Source organism: Orcinus orca, chromosome 4 (assembly GCF_937001465.1).
Source record: "Orcinus orca chromosome 4, mOrcOrc1.1, whole genome shotgun sequence".
Lineage (NCBI taxonomy): Eukaryota > Metazoa > Chordata > Mammalia > Artiodactyla > Delphinidae > Orcinus > Orcinus orca.
Genome location: NC_064562.1, coordinates 128,725,993 through 128,747,499, shown reverse-complemented (window position 1 = coordinate 128,747,499; position 21,507 = coordinate 128,725,993). Strand labels below are relative to the sequence as shown.

The following is a 21,507-nucleotide window of genomic DNA, read 5'->3' as shown; positions in this document are numbered from 1 at the left end:
AAGCATCTGGTTTCCAGTAAAGACACTAGTCTATGAAAGTAAGTCTTTCAACTGTAAAATCAGGATAAGGCTACAACTATCTTGAAGTCTGAACAAGATATCAGATCAAACAGTAAGATCCCCAGCCCTGCTGTAAGACAGGAAGGTCTTCATGCAGCATATGCCTGCTGGCTCCTAGAAAGCTTCATGTGCATAATAGAAAGGTACGTTGCCAGAGATGTAAACGGGAGAACTTCAGTGAAGTTTCTACTGTGCCGTGACTTCTAAACCTCAGGAATGGTGTGATCCATCAAGCTTTTCATAGTGCTTGGTGCCATCCGTTTAATAACATGTTCAAATATAAAAACAGGCATGATTGTAATAGTAACTACATTCCCAGCTGTTGACAGTATGTCTGCGATTTGAGAGCCCTTCAGTCCAATGACATTCTGTCAGTTGACCTCACAGATGTTGTGTTCCGTGAGAAGACCGTTTCTAGCTGCAGAACTATGGATGTGATTTTTCCATTTTTAAAGACAAAGCCAACATGTCCAGTACTGTCCTTATGCATGGTAATTGTCCGTTCAAAGGGCCTGTCACGAATGGTCATAGTAATCTTCTCTCCAAAAGCCTGCTTGAGCACCTTGTGTGCTCAGTTGGAGCTCCAGCCAGCACAGTTCTCCCCGTTGATCGGGAGCACCTGGTCCCCGAATCGCAGACCAACCAGCGAGGATGGAGAATTTGCCTGGACTAGCTGAACAAATATACCATTATCTATGGATTTAAGCCTGAGTCCAATTTTTCCATCTTGATCCTTACACAAAATGACTTCCCGAATCCCTTGCTTAATTTCTGCTCTGTGGATTCCAGTATCATTACCAGTTACAGGAGCCACCATATAGTTCATGCTGGAAGCTCTTGCTACCAACTGCCCCTGACTTGGTGCTCCAGGGACCATAGCCATATTTGCACGTATTTCTTCTTCATTTAAACTCAGGCCCATGTACTGAGAGAGCTCCGGATACAGTTTAGGATAGAGATTTCCATCTTGAGAGATGGGAGCAGAAGCTTCAGATAGAATTGCTGGATTGGCAGGGTTTGCAGAAAAGGCAGTTTGAGCTTGCTGTTACATCTCCAGGCAGCTAGCTTTCTGCTCAGGACACAAAAAGTCTTCTAATGGAAATACCCATATAATTTGCTTCTCCTTAAAGAGGTCAGCCTGATGTAGATTGTAGCCCTCTTTATCTTCCAATCCAACATTTGCCAGTATCAACTGCTGCTTTCAAAATAAAAAAAAACCTCTGTTCAAAGTCTACTATGGTTAATTTAAAGTTCAATTCCATAAAAACTGAATCACCTTGTCTACCTTCAGGTCTTCAAGAGATGGGTACAGAGACATTTTTGCAGGATTTTCCTCCCCATCAAAATCCACCCATAATTGGCTGCTCTGTGGAAATGGAGATGGGCCCTCTAATTATCTGCTCTTCTGCCAGGTGGCAAGATGCTGAGCTCTGTCAGCAGAGGAAGCTGGAGGCACACGAGGCCTCAGGGACCCACGCGCTGCAGCCGCCGCCGGTCACTGGCTCAGACTTCTGAGACCCAGAGAGAGGAGGACGGTGCGCGCCCGAGGACCGCCCGCGCCGCGCGTCCCAGCCTTCCGCCCGTGCCTTCCCCTCACGCCTTCCGTCTCCTAGAGAGGGATTCTTTGGGTGGGCCCGACCTAATCACATGAGCCCTTTAAAAGCAGGGATCAAAGAGAAAGTCAGAGACTCAAACCATGAGAAGATTCATTGCACTGTTTCTGGCTTCTAAATGGATGAGGCCACATGACAAGGAATGCAGGCTGCCTCCAGAGCTGAGAGCAACTCTTAGTCCAGCCAACATCTTGCTATCAACTCTGTGATACCCTGAGCACGAACTCAGCCAGGTTGTGCTGGACTTCTGACCTGCAGAACTGAGTACTAACACATGAGTGTTGTTTTAAGCCACTAAATTTGTAATTTGCTGTGTATCAATAGAAAACTAATAGACCTTCATTAAAAGTTATACTGATGACATCTTTAGAGTAATGTGATTGAATGCCACTTTGTTTTTTAAATCTTGGTTTAACAATTTGTCATACAGAGATTAGAAAATCTTGTTGAGTTTAGTTTATTTTGATCCTTGGGTCTAATCACTACAGTTAATAAAGAGATCTCAAAAGATATATAAATCTTGGCTAAACTTACTAAATAATGATACTTGGAGTTTTATTCCTAGCCATCCATTATACAAAGACTTGCTGAAATTCAAGAAGCAAATTTTATACGTCCTAAGGTTTGTTAATCAATTATTATGGAAACTAATCAGAAGATATTATATTTTTATATTTGTAATAAATGTGTTCAAAATTAACTAAAATTATTTGCTTATAATATTTTAAAACAGGTTATAAAATTCTCTTGCCAAGTTTTTCACTTTTAAGAATTTGAAATCTGTAACCTATTTTCAGCAGCAAAATCATATGACATGAAGTATTTCCTAGTATACATATCCATTTGCTATTTTTGGTACTTTCACTTGAAAAGCATTTGCTTACCCGATTTTTTGTTTAACGTAACCTTCCTTTTGAAAAGAAAGACTGATTTTTTTTTAATTGAAAATAACTTCATGAAGTATACCCCTGCCAGCCAGTGGTCATCACAGAAAAAGAAAAGCTATTTGGAACTCATCTTTTCTGTAAAATAAATTTGGAACTCACCTTAGCTTCTTTGCCATGAAATAACCAGTGAACATCTATAAATACCAAAAGTTCTGATAATCTACATCTTATTATGAAATACTATACTATTTTACTCTTTAAGAAAATGAATTCATAAATCCTTTTAATTGGGCACATGTAAACTGTAATGTGTCCAACAAGGACAAAAGCAAATACACAAAAAGAACACTCCATGAGGACATGAATAGTCTTTTCAATAAATGGTACTGGGTTTACTAGATAGCCCCATGGAAAAAAACGAAGTGTAACCATACATGAACATTAATTCCAAGTAGACATAAATGTGAAAGGAAACCATAAATCTTTTAGATGATAACATGAGAGATTATCTTCACCATCATGAGGGTGCGCAAAAATTTTGTAAGCAGACACACAAAAAAGTATTAACCATAAAAGAAAAGATTGATAAATTGGACTTGACTAATATTGATAACCTCTGTTTATCAAAGATGCCAATAAGAAAATGGAAAAGACAAGCCACGGAGTGGGAGAAGGTATTCATAATACATTTTTCTGGAAAAGGACTGACAAAGGACTCGCATAAAAAATACATAAAGATTAAAAATCAATAACAAAAATAGATAATTCAATTTAAAAATGGGCAAAAGACTTAAAAGGTGCTTCACAAAAGATGATTCCCCAATGACTAATAAGTATGTGAAAAGATGATCCATCTCCCTGGTAATCAAGGAAATGCAAATTAAAATCACAGTTATATTATTGCATATCCAGAATGGTTAAAATTAAAGAAAATAATAATGAATATTGGTGAGTTATATGAAGCAACTGGAACAGTCATGACCTGCCGGCAGGAGTGTAAATTGGAACAATCACCTTGGAAAACAATATGCACTTATCCTATAACACAGTTATCCCATTTCTAGATATATACTCGCCAGAAGTGTGTACATATGTTCCTCAAAAGACATGTACGAAAGTGTTTAGAGCAGCATCACTCCCAAAACCCCAAACTGAAAACATCATAAATTTCCATAAGCATTATAATAAATGAATAAATTGTGACATATTTACACAATGGAATAATATGCAGTCACTAAAATGAACAAAGTACTTAGAACAACTTGGAAGAAATCTCACAAAACATAATGTTGAGAAAAAAACTTTGACACAAAAATGAGCATGGACTGTGTGATTCCATTTATATAAAGTTCAAAAGCAGGCAAAACGAAGCTATGTTGATGGAAGTCAGGAGAGCCTTTACCTTTGGGGGAGGTGGATGATAAGCGGGCAGGCACCTGAGGAGGCTTTTGAGCTGCTGTGATATTCTGTTATATAGATCTGGCTGCATTCATTTTGTAAAAATTCACATATCATAGCAGTACACTTATGATTTGTGCACTTTAAGTATATTTTGACAAAGAGTTACTTAAAAAAAGAAGAAGAACACCACAGTAATCATCCACTGTCCCCTCAATACCCCAAATACTATATATATCAGAAAATCATTTGGACTAAATGAGGATTCCAGGTTCAGTTGGGTATGAAAGGTCAAGAGAGCTTAACTCCTTTCTATCTTACATCGAAATACATATGTATATAAAATATAAGAATGTTTTCTTTCACAAAGTTGCTTTGTACTCTTCCTGGGAATGGCACACTCCACTGTGTGGACCTTTGGTACATACAGTATAAGGGAGCTGTGGAATTGAGCATGCATACCACACTGGTACAGGGTGAAGGGTGGGGTGAGGGGCAGTCTTCTCACTAAATTCATCCCTCAGTTCTTGTTATTCCAAGTGCTTCTCTCTAATCCATCTCCTTCAGGGGTGTTACATCAAAAACAGAGGTCTACATTTTAGTGACTCAACAATTATATCACGCTTACTGAGCACAGTTTTATAACAAGAGGAAGTAACATATTATTATAGGTTGTTCTTTATGTATTATTTCTTATTATAAATGCATAACTTCTATTAAATATTTGCATTTAATTGAATCTGTCTTTCTACTCTACCTTAAATTTCTGAATCACTAATGACCTGCTCTGAAGACTGGGAACTCAGTAATATGTATCACAAGGACTGTGGTTCAGCTTTCATTATGGACTTTTAAGGCTTTGATGACTGGCCTGAGGACCAAATTCTCATTTGCAACTTTGTTTGTAAGGAAAATATGTTCCACGTTTCACTGACCCATAAATGAACTTTTCAGAAGAAAAATAATTTGTAAATTAGGGATTCCTTGTGTAACTGAATTGTAGAAAATTTAAATATCAATAACAAAAATGTGTTTCTTGCGATTTAAATATACTTAAAATATATTTTAAATATATCACATTTAAAAATAAAATATATTTCTAAAATAGCACAGGAATGACATAAGTAGGGCCTATCTTCTGAGATTAAGGTAAATTAATTAATAGACCAATTTGGAATGGAGATGATGAACAGTCAGGAACAGAATGGTAGACTAAAGTTGACAATTTTTCTCAATTCAAGGATAATATAAATTCAATACAAGATTACAAGTAAATCATTATTGTTAAAGTTAGAGAATAGTTTTAGACTCAGTGAAATAGCAAAATGAATGAAAAGCATCCTTTTTAAAGTAGCAGGTAGAGATTCAAGCCAGGCAGGTAACGTTCTTCCTTCTTAATATTTTATTTTATATAACACAGTAGGATTCTTTCACATTTAAAATCTCCTCAATTTCTTTATTGAAAATAATTTAATGTAGTTGTTTAAAGCAAAGTTTTTGAAATCAGACTTTTATTCAAATCTTAATTTTGCTACTTTCTAGTGGTTGACTTTTGACAAATTCTTTACCCCACTGGGTGTCAGTCTTCCCCCCTGTGAATTGAATCGCCCCCATGGCCATTGTCAGGAACAAATGACACAGCCCATTTAAAGCACTTGGCACGATATCTGGTATATGGGAAATGTTCAACAAATAGTGTTCTCTGTAAATCTTTATATTTAGTGTGGGTTTAATATTTTCACTTTTGTTTATCATAAGGGGAGAACAAAAGGTTAACCTTGGATCATATGTTCTACTAATTGATATATAAATTATTGTATTCAGCTCTAGGAAAATAAGAATCCTCCATACAAACACAATGAAAATCATAATTTCATTCAGAAAATTGGTGGAAGTAAATGTCTTATTCAATAAACAGAAGTTTCTGTAAGACCAAGGTAACTCAATTATGTCTTCCATGCAGATGACATAGCTAAATGCACTTTGGAGAAATCAGCTTTACCATTTTTTTAAAAGAAGTTATTACACTAGTTATGAGGTGATAGCTCACAGGGGAGCCATTGATGTTGCTTCTTTTGCTTTTGTTGCTCTCTCTGAAATACATGATATACACCTTAAAATCTGCACTGTTAATAGATTTCAAAGAAAAAATGGGGAGGAAAAGGGAAGCATTTGTGCTTTAGTTCAGCATGTGGATGAGAACTGAGGGAAAACAGAAGTGAAAAGGACAGAGATGAGATACAGGGACAACCGTGTCCTGTAATTTTAAAAAGCCAGATGACAACTGGTAGGGAGTAAGTTCAGGTTTTCAAACAGTGCCAGGAGTCATGGTTTTAACTTTAAAAACGCTGATTGTACTCTTGGCACTAAGGGTTTACTTCACATCTGAGTATCCTTGTATATCTATTGTCCTGGGCCATCCAGCTCTCCTTGCCAGGTGTTAATTCTACACCCTCTTCCAAGCTTCCTCTGGTTACTGAAACCACCCAACGTCACACCTCTCCATGCTCTCTCTACTTTAGTCATCAGGAGAGTCCTGGATTGCCTGATACTCATTGGAAAACAAAATAATTCCATGGGTTATTTTGTTTTGATTTTCAAAATTAGAAGAGTTTAAAGGCTCCTGAGGTGAAGTAAGCAATAGAAAAGAATGAAAACAAACGTGTGAGGTTGGCATGGGATGACAGAATATGATATACTGAGCGTGATTTCTTTATCCTTATACTAGTCATGTATGGTTGCAAGGAGAAGCTTTTTCAAACGTGCTAGAAGATTTCTTTTTTACCTGTGTGATGTTATTGAAGCTGAGATGTTTGTTTCCAAAACGATTTTTAATGAAGTCAACCCAAGAAGAACAATTTCTCATAACCAGATTAACACTCCATCATCTTTCTTAAAATAGTTCAGAACCACTTAAAATGGCTGGATCAGCGACTGACTGAGTATTGGAAATTTTGCTGAGTTCATCATTACACTACAACAAAAGGTTTATTGTGGCATCAAATAGAGTAGTAAATATCTGTTTTCTCGTCTGCTCTCCACCTACCTCCTTTCAGTTTTTTTTTTTCCATCAAATTGTCATTTGGCAAAAATAAGCATTTTCCTTAATTTGAAGCCAACTCTTCAAGTACAGTCATTCTGAAAAATTCAACAGTATTATTATTTACTAACTAGTTATGCTCCATACACATACTTCTATCATATGCCAATCTGCAGATTGCAGGACAGTGCGGGGATGCTCCTCAGTGTTTACACATGAAAATGATTCTCTATCTAACCTCTTGCAACTGCAAAATACCACTTCCATCTAGAATGACTCTACTGATGCTGCTTAGTTAAAGTGGAGATCAGGAAAGTGAATTCAGAGTGTGCTATGAGTTAGCAAAAATTTCTCAAATATCTAGGCAAAGGAATGATATAATTAGAGGAAACCATACAGCATTCTTGATTCCAGTTGAAATCTTATACAGCTCTGCTTAGATTAACTCCTGATAAAGATGAGATGGAAAGGATATAGGCATTTCTTTCATAATTGTAACTTTCCAAGATTTTTCTAAGAGCATTGTCCTGTGGGTCTCAAAAGAATTTGTGAAATATATTCATTCACTAGATATACAAGTATATGTCTATTCCTGTGTGGTAAAAAATGGCATATTCGTCATCTTTAGGAAACAATGAAATTTCATTGGGTTACTCAAAATAATGTTAAATTTATGTCCATCTGATTCAAAAGATGTCTACGTTTACATTGCAGGAGCACAGTGATATCTGTGTAAAGTGAGCCCTAAAATAAGTCATTGTGTATAACATGTTGGGATGCTTGCTTCTTTGGGCAGAGGATGAGTTACATATTTTATCCGTAAGTATAGTCTTGTTCCTAGTTAGTGCTAACTTGCTTTCGAAATCTTTTCCTGAAGATACATTATAGGCAATTCTAAGATAAACACATATATGCAAGCATGAATGAAAGACACACAGACAATTACTTATGTTTGGTCTGCAGCTAAACAAGTATTAGCAATTGCATTGGACTATTTAGGGAAAAGATTCATATCAGGAACCAGAGACGGCTCATTTCTCTCTGCACTGATTTCAGTGGTTGCTATGGGAGAAGGGCTTGCTCATAACGTTAACAGGCAATTCAGGTAATTCATTCTACATGTTAAAGTTTTTTTAAACCTCCATCCTCAATCTATTTAAATCTATTTTCTAACCCTATCTCCAAAAAGAACCCTTCATTTAAAAAAGGTCATGTTTCCATCTTCTTGGCCCTTTCTGACATACTTGATTATTTGTACAGAGGGCCAGCAACTTGATATTTCTTTCTTAAATTTCTCTTCCTTTTCAGTAGCAAAGAAATCTGGGATAGCTCCATAATTATTTTACGATGTTTCCTTTAAGGAAAGAATTGGTATCCCTTTTCTACAAATATTACTCAGTAGAACTTTGGAGAGACATTCAAGGTAGTTCTAACATCAGGTTCTTTCAAGTTTAAAAGAAACATATTTACCTTTAATTGCCCTCAGCTGAATTCTGTAGCGCTGACTATCTGACTTTCCGGAAATTTCAGGTAAAATACTATACATGTTCCCAATGGGGGGACAATTTCCGACTTGAAGGTTTAATTTGGTTTATGCACTACTAACTTACAAAGCAGCATATTCATTTATGTAAGGTGTTTTTTTTTCTTTTAAATAAGGAGTTAGAAATGCTAGTGAGCTGATAATTTCAGGATCAAAAATGTTTCATTTTTATTTTCTTAAGTAGAGATTCTTAACCTCCATAATTTTTGGAGGTTGATTTTAACATTTTTGATACAGGCTTCTCGTACAAGTCACAGAGTTCTTTCCACAGAGAAATCTTAAAAGTTAATATTTATTTTAATATTTTGAAGATATCATGAATTAAGGGCATTATTTTCATACATATATATTTAATTTTATTATATATTTTAATTGTAATATTTCTGAGTTATTTACTGTGTACTTTTTCTTTTGACTTCCCAAATAGCAAACATCTGACAATGTCATCTACATTATTGCTATTTAATTCCTGCTCTGTATCTCACTGTCTACTCAACATTTCTTCTTGGATACTTAAAAAGCATCTTAAATCTGATAATCTCAAATCTGAACTCTTTGATCCCCAGTTCTACCCCTCAAGCCCTATCCTCCTTTTCTATTTCGGTGAAAGACTACTTCTTCCTTCCAGTTTTTAGGCAAAAAATCTCAGACTCAGACTCATCCTTAACTTTCTCTGTCTCTCATATCCCACATTTAATCTATCAGTATATCCTATCAACTCACCCTTCAAAATTTATTCAAAATTTTACTTCTCACCATCTCCACTGCTACAACTACCCACCAGGAACAAATCACCATTTTCCCTTACCTAGACTCTTGCAAGTCTCCTCAGTGGTCTTTTTACTTGCATCTTTGTATAACTATAGTTTCTTCTCAACATAGCAACTATAGTAATCCTTTTAAGAAATAGCAGATCTCGTCACTGTCCTGTGCAAAACCATCCAATGTTTATCATTTCACGTACAGTAAAAGCCAAGGTCCCTGCAAAGGCCTGCATGTTCCTCCTGGATCTGCCCACCCACCCCACCGCTGGGAACTCGCCTTCCATTCTGACCCTCACCAACTCCACTCCTGCCACGTTGAACTCCTCACTGCTTCTCCAACAGGCCAAGTATGCTTTATCTCAGGATCTTTGCATTTCCTCTTCTCTCTGTCTGTAATGTTCCACCCTAAATATCCACTGGCTCACTTTGTCACTTCCTTTGGTTTCTTATCAAATGTCATCTTGCCAGAGAAATCTACCATGACCACCCTATATAAAATAGCTCTCCCTTACCACCATCACCAATCTCTAACCCCTTACCTTGCTTTATTTTTCTTTGGATTGCACTTATTACCATCTGAACTGTTGAGTATTTCTTACAATTTGTTTTGTTTGTCTACCTCCATTATATTACAAACTCCATGAAAAAGGGATTTTGTTTACTTTGTATGCCAGTACCTGGCACCTAGGCTCTCGACAAACATTAATTGAAAGGGTGTATGAATGAACTGCACAGTGCTCTGCTCAGTAAACACCACCTGGGCATTACAACACATGTTCTGGGTTGAAATGGTCACGTAAAAAGTATTGACCGGGCTTCCCTGGTGGCGCAGTGGTTGAGCGTCCGCCTGCCGATGCAGGGGACACGGGTTCATACCCCGGTCCAGGAAGATCCCACATGCCGCGGAGCGGCTGAGCCCGTGAGCCATGGCCGCTGCACCTGCGCGTCCGGAGCCTGTGCTCCACAACGGGAGAGGTCACAACAGTGAGAGGCCCGCGTACCGCCAAAAAAAAAAAACCTGTGCTGATCATTATTGCACTAAAAATTTTCTTTATGTTCCCTATCATCATCACCCTCTACTAATATTTACGGTTCACCTCCTGTGTTGCAATCTTTGCTTGTCAGATTATTACTTGAGTATCTTGTACTTTGTCTCTAGAGAAGTGAAAATTGGAAGATTAAAAGATAAAGAAAATGGATACATAATACAGGTAATGATCAGAATTATTGTCACTGTAATTTTATTGGTTCAGAACAGACTCTGAAATATTTCTGGGGAGCTGTGTCACCTACCAGCATGTCATTCCTTATGCTTTCATTAGTCCTCCACCTCAATAATTTACTTTGTTCATTTTTCATTAATATCCAGGTGGTAGGATTATAGTTAAGAAATATGTTGTACATTTGATTATTGATCAACCTGATGACAATGTCAGGCCGCATAATATAATGAATCCATGAAAGAACACTCTGGTTCATTTTTAATAGTAAAAGCACTGTTTTATTACTGTTTTTATTTTTTTCTTGGCTTCTGCTGGGAGTATGTTCTAGTTTCTAGTCACCTCACACTTAATCCTTTTTAATCCCTTGGCAGTTTGACCACTCAAATATTTCATCTTACGATAATAATCCAAAATTCAGAGATTTACATGAAGACTCACAAAAGAACAGTATTTTTTCTGTTTTTCATTTCCCAGGTTGTCCAAATTAGGTAAAGTGGTTTCTGTACTTAACACTGTACTCACAAGTGCCCGGTGTCCACTCAACCTAAAAAAAGCTATGCTTGAAAGAGGGGTCCACCATAATACTACTAAAGGTCAAATAACGAGCCTAAAAATCTGTTAGCAATAGCCATGTCAGTTATTTACAATAAAGCAACTAATAGGCCTATTTAATTGTCTCTTTGTATTTTGCCTCAAAACTCCACTTTCAACATTTTGTTTAAATATCTTACCTAGGAATGAATTTATATTAACTATAATAATTTTTAGGCTTCTATAAACTTTAGGTTTCTATAAAATTTCTTTATTAAAAAATGCATATATGAGAGAATATGCCATCACGAGCAAAATATTCCACTGCCTGGAGTAAGACTTTCCTTACTTGGTAAGCAAATATATAATATCTACTTTTTGTTGTAAGAATTTCAAACACACTAGGAGAGCTTTAATTCCCAAACACAGAGGACTATTTCATTTACTACATTTATTACCTATGTGATTATGAAATAACATTGGAATTTGACATGTTCAAGAATAGGCACCCTTCTTTAGGTATAATTATTTTTTTTTCCCAGAAGAGTCTAATTGGGTCTATAATTATTCATTTACAAATGAGATTTTTTTTTTGGTCCATCTACAAAGGATTTGTCAATATCTGGCAATATTTTACACTGCACTACGTTCTTACTGGTATTTATGTAAGCTAGAAACGAATATATCTATGATGCTTGAAGAAGAGATTGTAATACTTTTTAAATGACCGAGTGCTTTCTAATATTGCAAACAAAAATAGTTTTCTACACTTAAGCTTCCCTCAGATCATCAAATGCTGACAACTTTTATTCCTCTGGCTCAGCTATGCCTCAGTTCACCAAAGGATTAATGACTATTTTTTGAAAACGTTCTTCTGAGATCAGTCTAGGCTGGAGAAAAATATTTTACTAAACCTTCTTTGCCTTTGTAAGTAGTCTGAGGCTGCTAGAGAACATATACCTGGGAGTTGGGACATTTGATTCACATCAGCAAGCCCTTTGGGATGAATTTTAAACAAGTCAGGACCTTGAGCTACAGGTCAAAGCCATTACTTTTCACATTTTGTAGGTGGAAAACAACTTGTTTTTTATTTTTAAAATGGTGTTTTGAGACACAGGTAGAACTTGGAATTAAATAAGATTGTGTTTGTGGCCACTTGTGAAGCTCAGACGTAGTTGTAGAAGCTTGAGAATGATGTGAAGGAAAGAGAACCAACTGAACATTTCAATTTCTGTGAGAAGCAGTGTGATGTGAAAAATCGAGAGCCCTGAAGACAGACAAGGGAGTGTCTAACCTTGAACATTTAGTAGCTTAGCACCTTCCTTATCTTGGACAAGCCACATATTCTCACCACCATAAGACTACTATCACTACTAGAACAGCTACACTTCCAATAACTTGCCCAATCACAGAGATTTTTTAAAAATAACTTCCCTATGTCTCAGGGTTTTTGCTTCTTTTTATTGTTTTTCCAACTGAAAACCCACCTTTTGTGTTGTTGTAAGAATTATAATTTTTATAAAGATGTTGGCATTTAGTAGGGTGTCAAAAAATTAGTACTCTTCTACTGTTAATGGTTGGTATTTGGACACATAAATAGTTCTTAAATCTAAACTTACTGAACTTAGCCCAAATTCATTGTAATAGTGGCAGACAGCAAGAATTTTTTTTCACAATCTTAAAATTTTCTGAACTATAAGCAGCTCCCCTAGAGTTTAAGGCTACTTCTGATTATAATCCAGTTTCCTAAAGATTATCAAATGGAGCCATGTGTACATACTTGACTGGCAATATCTATTTGTTGAAAAGAATTTATTGACTCCACACATACACATAAAAATGCTGAAGACTTTTGATACCTATTTTTTTACTTAAGTATAGTTGACCTACAAGATTATATTAGTTTCAGGTGTACAACACAGTAATTTGATATTTTTATAGATTATACTCCATACAAAGTTATTATAAAATATTGACGATATTCCCTGTGCTATACATTACTTTCTTGTAACTTATTTATTTTATACATAGTAGTTTGTACCTCTTAATTCCCTTCACTGTTTTGCCTCTCTCACCCTTCCTTCTGGTAACCACTAGTTGGTTCTCCGTATCTATGAGTCTGTTTCTGTTTTGTTGTAACTGTTCATTTGTTTTATTTTTTAGATCCCACATGTAAGTGAAAATACACAGTATGCTCTGTCTGATTTATTTCACTTAGCATTATGCCCTCCAGGTCCATCCATGTGGTCACAAATGGCAAAGTTTCATTCTTTTTTATAACTGAATAATATTCCATTGTAAATCTTGGTGAGGATATTGAGAAAAGGGAACCCTTGTGCACTGTTGCTAGGAATATAAATTAGTGCAGTCATTATGGAAAAAGCATGGGTTCCTCAAAAAATTTGATCTTTTTTTTTTTTTGGCTGCATCGGGTCTTCGTTACACTTGGGCTTTCTCTAGCTGCAGTGAGTGGCATCTACTCTTCATTGTGGTGCGCGGGCTTCTAGTTGCCATGGCTTCTCTTGTTGCAGAGCACGGGCTCTAGGTGTGCAGGCTTCAGTTGTTGTGGCTCGCGGGCTCTAGAGCGCAGGCTCAGTAGTTGTGGCGCAGGGGCTTAGATGCTCCTCGGCATGTGGGATCTTCCTGGACCAGGGCTCGAACCCATGTCCCCTGCACTACCAGGCGGATTCTTAACCACTCTGCCACCAGGGAAGCCCTGATATCTATTATTTTAATGAACATATGGCATTTGTAAAATTGCACCTGAAACTTTGATTTGTTAAATCTCCTAGAAAAATGGAACAAGTTTGGGAAAGAAGAAAATATTGTTTATTGTGTACCTTTTATGTCCCAGGCAACAAACTAAGCATTTGAATAGCATCAAGGCTAATACATAAATATAAAATGGCTTTATTTTTTTAACCACCAGCACTGAGTGTGCTGTGTGGAGTAGTCAGTCCATCCACAGTTGACAGGTTGATCACTGAACATCTCCAGGGAACACATTCACCTTGTAGTCCTCTCTCATGACCTTAGCTCAATCCATTTGTACAATTTATCTTCAATAACTTTCTATTATTAAACAATCACTATTGTTTTCCTACTCACCCCATGCCTAGGAGGTTCCACTTTAGTGGTTTGGAGGTTTAGAAGTGTGTGTATGTGTGGGGAGGATATTCCGGTTCCCAAATCTCAACCCTACACTCCCCCTAATGTGTACCTTTCTAGAAATGTTAGAGCTAAGTGGAGGGAAGGGGAAGGGAGGCAGTTTCCTTGGATAACCACCCATGACAAAACTACAGTCCTCCCTTTAATTAGTGCAAACTCCTCAACTTGCTCATTGGCTGTGGGTTTGATGTTGACATGTTCACCCTATAGGTGAATGGCTCACTCCCGTACAGCTCACCTGGGCATTGGTGGCCCCTTCTAAAATTAAGCCACATATTTTCATCCTCCTGGCAGCCTCATACTTCATTCCTCTGAAAAGTACATGCCTTTGACCCACACTCCTATAGTCTAATGTTCAACCGTGGTTCCATGGGTTACCTAGTCTCCTGGTGGGTTCTCAGAACAGAGACACTTGTGAGATCAGACATTGATATGACACTGTTTTTCTCTCTTACTTCTCTCAGGCTTCTCAGCAAACCTTCACCTCTCATGTTTTTTTTACCCATGCTTTGGTAACACAAAGAACAGGAAGTCTGATGGCTATATAGATATCACACCAGAAAACACAATGTAGGTTCCTCATTTTACAGGTATCTCTTTGGGCCGCCCACATTGGTTTCCAAAAGGAAAAGCATGCCACCCACTCAAATGGGAGATGGGCATAGGGAATGGCTCCTTTTCATGAAATTTTCCACAATTTTCTGCATTCTTACAGAAATAAACAGAATCTCTCAATACAGGTTAATGACCTTACACCCAATGGAAATTATGGGGAGCCAAAACTGTTCATGTGCAGTTCTGATAGGTATATTTGAAAATGCCTCAAGTAGGAAGCATCCTTACCTAAAATCCCTGGACCAACCTTGGGTTTCAAAGCAGGTCTATGAACCCCTGAAATTATGTGCAATATTTTTTATGTGAATGCACATGTGTAATATCCTTGGGTATTCCAAATGCTTTCATCAGAAAATTAAAATGAAATAAAACAAAACAAACCAGCAAAAATTCCATAATAATTGTTTGTTCCATAGCATTGGATGCATATTCTTTGAGAAATTCTCCTATAAAGTCTCCTTTTTCTCATCCTAATACAGATATTACATAGCACTGACTTTGAGATTAAGAATTCTGGAAAATACTTAGAGGACGCTTCTTTTTATGTTGTGAATTAAATGCAGATCTTTGTGATTAAACAGTCCTCAGGACTTGGGCTGGCATCCTTTACAAAGGATATGTGGCTCCTGGAAGATCACCTCACTGCAGCTTGAAGCTAAATGCAACTAAAAACACCTACCAGAATATGACAGAAGTTGGCATCATCTCCGAAGTCTAGATTCATGCACACTAATCTGATCATTATCTGCCATTGCATATTTGAGGGCACAGACCCAAGGTTCAAGGCCAAAACTTCGCCGAAAGTAGCTTGCACCACAAACCTAACTGTGCAGGAAAGGATAAAAAGTCTTCAACAACTCTTCACCATTATTCTCATCTCAGATTTGTAATAAGAATCCATTGAAAACAGAGTTCTGTCTTATAAAAGCTACCCTTTTATATTCTTTAAATCTTAAGAATTTTTGAATAGCAAAAGCTTTAAAATATGTATGTATAGATTCCACATATAAGCAATATCATATGATATTTGTCTTTCTCTGTCTGGCTTACTTAACTTAGTATGATTATCTCCAGGTTCATCCATTTGCTGCAAATGCCATTATTTCATTCTTTTTTATGGCTGAGTAATATTCTATTATACATATATACATACATATATGTGCCACATAAGATACAAATAGAACTTATTTACAGAAGAGAGACTCACAGACATAGAAAACAAACTTTTGGTTACCAAAGGGGAAAGGGTAGGAGGGATAAATTAGGAGGTTGGGATTAACATATACACATTACTACACATAAAATAGATAACCAACAAGGACCTACTGTAGAGCACAGGGAACTACACTCAACATTTTGTAATAACCTATAAGGGAAAAGAATCTGAAAAAGAATATATATATGAATATATATATATGAATATACATATATGAATATATATATATGAATCACTGTGCTGTACACCTGAAACTAACACAATATTGTAAATCAACTGTACTTCAATAAAAAAGTGTATGTATATGTTAAAAATCTATTATAGAGATTGTCATTCCGCTTGTCTTTCATTATTTAAGCTCAGACTCATTTATAGGTATCAATTTATTTATTGCATGAATCAAATTTCATTTTCATCGACAATACAGTAGATGTATAGTATTTAATTTAAAAAAAGAACCCTCAAAAGACATTTTCAGCCTAACTCAATCTTTTTCTTTTTTTGGAAAGAATTCTTTTTATTTTTTTCAATTTTTATTTTATATTGGAGTATAGTTGATTAACAATGTTGTGTTGTTAGTTTCAGGTGTACAGCAAGTTATACATATACAAGTATCTATTCTTTTTCAAATTGTTTTCCCATTTAGGTTGTTACTTATGGTGCGATTCTTTTCTTAATAGTTTAGGATAATTAAAGACTTTTTAAAGATAATAGCTTCAGAAATGAATTTAGTCCCCCCAAAACAACAGAACTATTTTAAACTTTCTTAAATTCAGGGTGCTTCCCTTGATTTTTTTTTTCTTCATCAGATGTAAAGTATTGCTTAAATTCACTTTAAAGGAGTAGTCAGCTGTGCTAATCATCTCTAAAGAAAAATACAGTGAAAGCTATAATCTGCTAACATTTAAAATTTTCAAGACAAAAGCAGTAGAATCATATACTTCATCAATATGAGACATATAACTCAATACTAATACTGTAAAGATGAGGAGAAAGAAAGGAGACTTCATTGAAATCAATATAATGACTAAATTATTACCTATTATAGGAGTGGTGGAATATTTCTGATATACCATTGTAAATAATAAAACCTTTAATGTTAAATTAGGTAACACTGGTTACCAAACTTCTTCCATGTAACCTAACTACACATTTTACTCCAATTTGCAATCACTACACATTCAGCAGTATCTCCCAGACACCTTACTGCCAGAAATCATGCAATTATATAATATTAGGAGTTGACCTTTTGTTATGTAATCCTGCCCTCATCCATTGGAGATGAGAAAGCTGAAAATAACATGAGCACTGGATTAGCATCAGATCTGATATAAATCTGTCCTTCTGATAATCACATGACTTTTTAAATTCAACTTCATTTCATTGCATCTCTGTTTTCTTGTCAAATTTGAGAAGTGTTATAAGGATAAAATGAGATGACATGTATGAAAGTACAACACTTTGTAAGTGTTGAAATCATTGTTTTTTGAATTATGGAACACCATGTGTCCCTGCATGGTGTGCAGTTTGCATGTATACACACACCACTAAGGGAACTCAATTAGGGCAGATTCTCTGATGCATCCCAAGGGACTTGAAAAAACAGCACTGGAATTTGTACCTAGTCCATCAACCTTAGTTCCACTCCCAGCAGTTATGGTCACTACTTGAGTGGCTCAGGAGGAAACCCTCCAACAAGACAAGAAAGATATGGAGAATCTTTACCCTAGTTTAGTATTTAGCCAAAAGATGATTAAGAATTATCTTATCATTTTGTCTCTCCAGAATCTGCAAAGCCTGGAACCTACTTTTCCCAAGATCCGATACTAGTTTAGGTTTCACCGTTGAGAGTCACCACACAATAACTGTAAGGTGAAAGAGAATCAGAGGCATTTCACTCCGGCAGCAGTAGGCCAGCGAGCAAAAGATAGATGTGACGTTTTTTCAGTGGCTTCAGGTGTTCTGTGAATCACCTGTGTCAGTGCTACAGGCAGTTGATAGGTCTGATCATTCTCTTTGCCATTGTCTACAACTTCCAGATTTCCTGAAAGTCAGTGATGCCTTTCCTGACCTTTGTTTTTCTAGCTTTTCTAATGCTTTTGCATGCATGTAATTTATTGTATTAAATCTCTTCCTGTTTTCTTTACAAAATCCTAACTTTACAAATGGGATACAGTATCCCATTTGCCTAGATATTCATGAGTTCTTTATCAATTACCAAATTACTGCACAACACATAACCCCAAAACTCAGTGGCTTAAAGCAACAACAATGGTTAAACTAGAAATCAATTAAAAGGATATTTACAAAGTCTCCAAATATTTGGAGACTAAAAGACTTCTAACCAAGCCATTAGTCATAGAAGAAATTGAAGTAGGAACTAGAAAATATTTTTATCTAAATGAAAATACATCTTTGCCAAAGTAGTCAAACTTGTGAGATTCAGATAAAGCACTGCTTAGAGAGAAATTCATAGAACTAAGTGCCTGTATTAGAAGAGAAGGAATATTTGAAATCAATGACTTCAGCTTCTACCTTTAAATATTAGAAAAAGAAGAGCACATTAAATTCAAAGTAAGCAGAAGAGTAAATAAAAAGTTAAGAACAGAAATCAATAACATAAAACACACAAATGAAAACAGAAAAAAATCAATGAAACAAAAAGCTGATTCTTTGAGAAGATGAGCAAAATTGATAAATGTCTAGCCAGACTGATTGGGAGAAAAAGGAAAGAAGGCACAAATGACCAATATCAGGAATATTAGAGGATGTAACTACAGACTTAATAGATGTTTAAATGATAATAAAGAAACATTATGAACAACTTAATGACAATAAATTTGATAATCTAGGTGAAATTCATTGACAGGCATGAACTAGCAAGGCTCATCAGGAAGAAATGGTTTCTTTAATTTTTTTTAATTTATTTTATATTGAATATTGGAGTATAGTTGATTTACAATGTTGTGTTAGTTTCAGGTGTATAGAAAAGTGATTCAGTTATACATATACATATATCTATTCTTTTTCAGATTCTTTTCCCACATAGGTTATTACAGAATGTTGAGTAGATTTCCCTGTGCTATACAGTAGCTTGTTGTTGATTATCTAATTTATATATAGTAGTGTTAATCCCAAACTCCTAATTTATCCCTCCACCCACCCCACCAGGAAGGAATGGTTAAACAGAATAGCCCTACATTTATTAAAGATGTTGGCTTTGTAGTTAAAAACTTTTCCACAAAGGAAACTCGGGGCCTGAATTGTTTCACTGATGAATTTGACCAAATATTTAAGAAAGAAATAATAACAATTATACATAATTTCTTCCAGGAAAGTTAGGAAGAGAGAATACTGCACAAAACTCATTCCATGAACTCAGTATTTTTCTGATATCTAAGACAATGCAAGAATAGAAAAGCATGGACTCACCAACCTCACAAAAAGAGGTGAAAATTTTCGTAACTTTTTAGCAAATCTATACCAATGGTTTATAAGAAAAATAAAACATGATCAAATGGAAGTTATTACAGGAATACAGGTTTTGTTTAATATTTAAGAATTAATCACTATAATTCACATGTCCACAGAGTAATATATACATAATCCCCTCATTAGATGCAGAAAAAAGCGTTTGACACACCTATCAGCAAATAAAAAATAGAAGGGACTTCCTTGACCTTAACGAAGAAAGACTGAATACTTTACCCCAAACATAAGGAACAAGGCAAAAATGTCCACTCTTATGATTTCTGTTCAACATTGTGCTGACGATTCTATTCAGAAGTAATAGGCAACAAAAAATATATATATAAAAGTATTTAGATTAGAAATAAACAAGTAAAACTATACTTACAATCTGATTGTATATGTAGAAAATAGTAAGAAATTTATAAAAACGATAGTGAGTTTAACAAGGTTGTATATTACAAGGTCAACATAAAGAAATCAATTGTTTTTCCATAAACTAACATCAAGCAATCTGAAATTGAAATTTAAGATACCATTTTAAGTAGCATCAAATTATGAAATTCTTGGGGATAAACTTGTCAAAAAATATGCAAGACCTGTAAACTGAAAACCACAAAAACTTTACTGTGACAGAGTTTAAAAAAACCCAAATAAATGGAGAGATGTACTGTGTTCAGGAATAGAAAGCTCAGTATTATTAAGATATTAATTTCCCCTTCACTGAATCTATAGATTAATTACAATCTCCACCCACTATCAAAAAAAATCTGAGCATCTTTTTGTAGAAAATCACATACTGATTGTAAAATTCATACAAATGAATTTGATCTATAAAATTCACAATTATTTTGAAAAATAACAAGCTTTTAGACTTAAAACCTAATTTCAAAATTAATTATAAGGTAACATTAATTAAGACAGTGTGCTATTGACATGGGAGATCAATAAATACGTCAATAGAACCGAAAAGAAAGTTCAGGAAAAGACCTATACGTATATGGTCAATTGATTTTCTTTTTGTCAAATTATTTTTGGCAGAGGTGACAAGAGGAAAGAATAACCTTTTCAATGAACGGTGCTAGGACAATTGGTTATCCATATGCAAAAATATGAACTTTGATCCATACCTTATAACACAAAAAAATTCACTCAAGATTAATCATTGAGGGCTTCCCTGGTGGCACAGTGCTTGAGAGACCACCTGCCGATGCAGGGGACATGGGTTTGTGCCCAGGTCCGGGAAGATCCCACATGCCGCGGAGCGGCGGGGCCCGTGAGCCATGGCTGCTGAGCCTGCGCATCCGGAGCCTGTGCTCCACAACAGGAGAGGCCACAGCAGTGAGAGGCCCCTGTACCGTAAAAAAAAAAAAAAAAAAGGATTAATCATTGATCTAAATGTAAAAATTTTTTTCTATAAAATTTCTAGAAGAGAACATGGGAAAGTATTTGTGACCTGGGGCTAGGTAAAATCTTTTTAGATCCAACAGTCAAATCATAATTCTTAAATCGGTATGCATTTAGATGGTTAATAGTAAATGGCTGAAAATTGGCACAGAAGGCCACTGAGGGTGGTGGTGAGAAAAAAATTAAGGAAAATCTTTATAAAATTTTGCTTTTGATTCTCCCTCTGTTAACTTTGGATAATTGTTGCTTTCTCTTTGTTACTGGAAATTGGCAGCAACACCCCAGACTGCTGACATTGATTCTGATGAATTAATAACCAGGGAGGGAAAAATCCCTGCTGAGGTGATGGAAACATGTAGATTGTCTAGGCTCTTGCTCCTTTCCTACTTCCCTTTCCACACTGCAGAGCTGGAATTCATTTCTCCCTAAGGGTTTACAGATGAAACTGTGATTGGAAAATTTGCCTCATATTAAGCAAAATAAAATATGTTAATTGAGACTTTCAGATTGTATTCAGAAACAGAATCCAACTAATGTATTCCTTGTAAGAGATCTACTTAAAAACACCAAACAG

General features: G+C 35.8%; 1 pseudogene; it reads right to left on the bottom strand.

The window, feature by feature from the left end:
* Positions 1-13: 13 nt before the first annotated feature.
* On the bottom strand, positions 14-1,105 carry LOC101290256 (syntenin-1-like; annotated as a pseudogene).
* Positions 1,106-21,507: the final 20,402 nt, after the last annotated feature.